This window comes from Leptodactylus fuscus, chromosome 7 (assembly GCF_031893055.1).
Source record: "Leptodactylus fuscus isolate aLepFus1 chromosome 7, aLepFus1.hap2, whole genome shotgun sequence".
Lineage (NCBI taxonomy): Eukaryota > Metazoa > Chordata > Amphibia > Anura > Leptodactylidae > Leptodactylus > Leptodactylus fuscus.
Genome location: NC_134271.1, coordinates 146,027,556 through 146,031,970, shown reverse-complemented (window position 1 = coordinate 146,031,970; position 4,415 = coordinate 146,027,556).

The following is a 4,415-nucleotide window of genomic DNA, read 5'->3' as shown; positions in this document are numbered from 1 at the left end:
ATCAGGGGTAAGAAATAGATCTGGCTGATTGACAGGTTAACTGTCCAAACAGGGGCAAAAAACCTGGACAACAGACCAGTGATCTGCCCAATCAGGGGTAAGAAAAAGAAAAGGAAAAGGAAATAAGCCCTAAAAGTAAAAAAACAAAAACAAACTTAAGTTGATTAATAAAACGGACAACAGCAATAGTAGAGATTGAACCAAAATATTGCAAAAAACGAAAAATAGTTGCAATATCCGGTGACCCCCTTGTATAGTAGCGCACACTTGGATCATATACAAAAACCACTGAGAAAAATGAAATAGGTAACTACTGATGGCCATGTGGATTGCTGCCCCCGGTGCAAGATTCAAGTATAGTAATCCATTTTTGCCTTTGATCATGGCTGACAACAGAGAACAACAGTGAGTGAAGCCGCAGTCCTCTGATAATGGTGTCCGTGAGGCTCAGGTCTCCTGTTCCTGACCATAGTTTGATCCACAATTGCAGATAGAAGTCCGGACTCCTTTATTACTATGGCCGTTTGTCGGTGCCATATACAAGGATCACAAATTATGAAGCTCGTCTTATTGTTGCCTGCATTCGCGGAGCAGACAAGTGTACGGAATCCTACAAACCTTTTGGCGGTTTCGGGTTTGCACATGACCTACTGATATAGTATTTGTGGACAGTGAAAACCATTATGGTCACGTACAGGAGGCCTGAAGATGAAGGACCTCTAAATTTCTATTGTCTAACACGGGTCATGTCATGTAATTTGGAGGACGGCCCTGATGTAGAAGCCAGTGGTATCTGCCATATTTGACTTTGAGAAAACCGGTGAAATCCACACAGTATATGCCATAGTGACCTCTCTGTGCAGTGTAATGTCACATATTGGCCCTCCATACAGTATAATGTCCCATAGTGGCCACAATGCATTAAAATCCAGTGTATCTGATTTTCTTCTGGTCTCCTGGATGACTTCAGGGACTGCTGAGGCCTAGGATTGTTGTTATGCTGTTGTACCCACGTGACCACTGAGGCCCAATCACAGGCAGTCCCAGACGTCATTCAGGAGGCTAGAAGAAGCCCCAAGAAGACACACTGGAGCCAAGGAGAGGAGAATAACACTGTTTGTTATGTTTGCTCATCTTCCTTGGGCCTCCACTTATTATTCTGTGGGTTCTGAAGAGTATAATAATGGCAGTTTCAGTTTGGGAATTTTTAGTCCAAATGAAACTGCCGGGCACAGGGTTGGACTGGCCCACCGGATAACGCCCTGTGCCTTTAGGGGGCCCTTCCAGTCTCCCACAGCTTTTTTTGATAGGCATTAACAGCCCCTATTCACATACCTCTCCTTGCTCCTGGCCAGCGGGTTCCCTTTATGCCACACATGATGTCATAACAATGTGGTGATGTGCAGGGCACAGGACCCCGGCTGAAGCGGAAGTTGAGAGGCCGCGGGCAGGAGCCGGGAGAGGTAAGTGATGCAGCCAGGTTCTCCCTGGTTTTGCAATCTGGTTTTAACAACCGGGTCACTAAACTGGGGAGAAGTGGCACCATTGAGGCTTCTCTGCCACTAGTAAAACAGAAACCACAGACTTTCTGATCTACCACTCACAGATTTGTCAGAAACGGGTTTCTCTTCGGCACCTCCTACTTCTTCCTGTTCTAGGCCCACATGATGTCACATCAGTGTGCCTAGAGTCACAAGGACCAGCAGCAGACAGGTAAGTAATGACCCAATACTGCTATAGAGGGGACTGGTGAGGGGCCACTGTATGGGCCATGCAGAAACCCTTTCAATATTCGTTAAAGGGATTCTACAATTAAATCAGCTTTTTTTCTAATTACCACGTCGGAATAGCCTTAAGAAAGGCTATTCGTCTCCTACCTTTAGATGTGGTCTTCGTCGCGCCGTTCCTTAGAAATACTGGTACTTACCGGTATGCTAATGAGGTCCTTCTTCTTCATCTGCCTCCTCCCCTTGTCTGTCGTCTTCTTTCTTCGTCCTGTCTAACGCCTGCGCAGTCGGCTCTGACACCCTGTTAGAGCCGACTGCGCATGCTCAGTAAGGTCCGTACAGCCCTCTGACGCCTGGATGAGTTCACTTGCGCGTCGGAGGGCTGTACGGACCTTACTGAGCATGCGCAGTCGGCTCTAACAGGGTCTCGTTGTCAGAGCCGACTGCGCAGGTGTCAGACATGAAGAAAGAAGACGACAGACAAGGGGAGGAAGCAGATCAAGAAGAAGGATGCCCCCATTGCTGCTGATACCTCATTAGCATACCGGTAAGTACTGTTATTTCTAAGGAACGGTGCGACGGAGACCACATCTAAAGGTAGGAGACAAATAGCCTTTCTTAAGGCTATTCCGACGTGGTAATTAGAAAAAAGTTGATTTAATGGTAGAATCTAGAGATGAGCGAACACTAAAATGTTCGAGGTTCGAAATTCGATTCGAACAGCTGCTCACTGTTCGTGTGTTCGAATGGGTTTCGAACCCCATTATAGTCTATGGGGAACATATACTCGTTAAGGGGGAAACCCAAATCCGTGTCTGGAGGGTCACCAAGTCCACTATGACACCCCAGGAAATGATACCAACACCTCTGGAATGACACTGGGACAGCAGGGGAAGCATGTCTGGGGGCATAAAAGTCACTTTATTTCATGGAAATCCCTGTCAGTTTGCGATTTTCGCAAGCTAACTTTTCCCCATAGAAATGCATTGGCCAGTGCTGATTGGCCAGAGTACGGAATTCGACCAATCAGCGCTGGCTCTGCTGGAGGAGGCGGAGTCTAAGATCGCTCCACACCAGTCTCCATTCAGGTCCGACCTTAGACGCCGCCTCCTCCGGCAGAGCCAGCGCTGATTGGCCGAAGGCTGGCCAATGCATTCCTATGCACACTCGGCTCTGCTACATCTGATGCACACTCGGCTCTGCTACATCAGATGTGTAGTTGAGCAGAACTGGCTCAGCACTGCTAAGTCTCTGCATTCGCATAGGAATGCATTGGCCAGCCTGCGGCCAATCAGCGCTGGCTCTGCTGGAGGAGGCGGAGTCTAAGGTCGGACCTGAATGGAGACTGGTGTGGAGCGATCTTAGACTCCGCCTCCTCCAGCAGAGCCAGCGCTGATTGGTCGAGTTCCGTACTCTGGCCAATCAGCGCTGTCCAATGCATTCCTATTGGAAAAAGTTTATGTCACAAAAATCACAATTACACACCCGATAGAGCCCCAAAAAGTTATTTTTAATAACATTCCCCCCTAAATAAAGGTTATCCCTAGCTATCCCTGCCTGTACAGCTATCCCTGTCTCTTAGTCACAAAGTTCACATTCTCATATGACCCGGATTTGAAATCCACTATTTGTCTAAAATGGAGGTCACCTGATTTCGGCAGCCAATGACTTTTTCCGATTTTTTTCAATGCCTCCGGTGTCGTAGTTCCTGTCCCACCTCCCCTGCGCTGTTATTGGTGCAAAAAAAGCGCCAGGGAAGGTGGGAGGGGAATCAAATTTTTTTTGAGTTTGCCACGTGATGTTCGATTCGAATCGAACACATCGAACAGCCTGATATCCGATCGAACATGTGTTTGATAGAACACTGTTCGCTCATCTCTAGTAGAATCCCTTTAAGGGGTTAAGGAGGTTGTCCATAAATTAGAAAGACCACTGTGGCCACCAGGGAGGTGTGAAAAAAAAGACTCACTTATCCCCTGTTTCTGTTCGGTCTCATAGCTTTGCCTCATTTCTGGAAATGAGGAAGGAACGTTTTTCGTTCTGAAACGCGTAGCCACATCACGAGTTAGTTTGGTTTCCTACTCCCTGTTACCCTGTAACATTTTTATCTGGATTTAAAATAAAAGCTACATCTTATTGAAGATTTTCTGCCTGGTTGACACTGGATTTTTATAAATTCTTCTACTGGTTCGAGTCTTCCGCTATCCGAGAGGTTAAGAGGTTTTTTGGGCATGGTTTGGTGAGCTGGATCAATGTTTTGTGCTTTGTGTGATAGAAAGACAGTAAGAAGGAATGGACCCTGCTGTTCAGACACTGTATAATATATTCATTCTTACAGGGTATAGTAGTGGCACTATATACCATTGTTATTTAGGTAACAGCCTGTAAGTAATACTGTGCCAATGTCAGATATCACAGTGTGCACCATAGTGTATAGTGTATAGAATTAGACACTATATGACATCGCACCATATAGGGACACTCATGGGAAGTATCACACATGACATCACCCAAACTACGGCCGACTCTTACTATGTATCTCATGATTCTACTGTAAAATAACAGTGACGTGAATGACAGTAACTATTTCGCCATACTTCTTCCTTCCTTTATTCTTGTCATAAACTTGAAGACACCGACACAAACCAAGTTCCTTTTTCAATCTGTGCAGCGTTGTCTCCATCCATC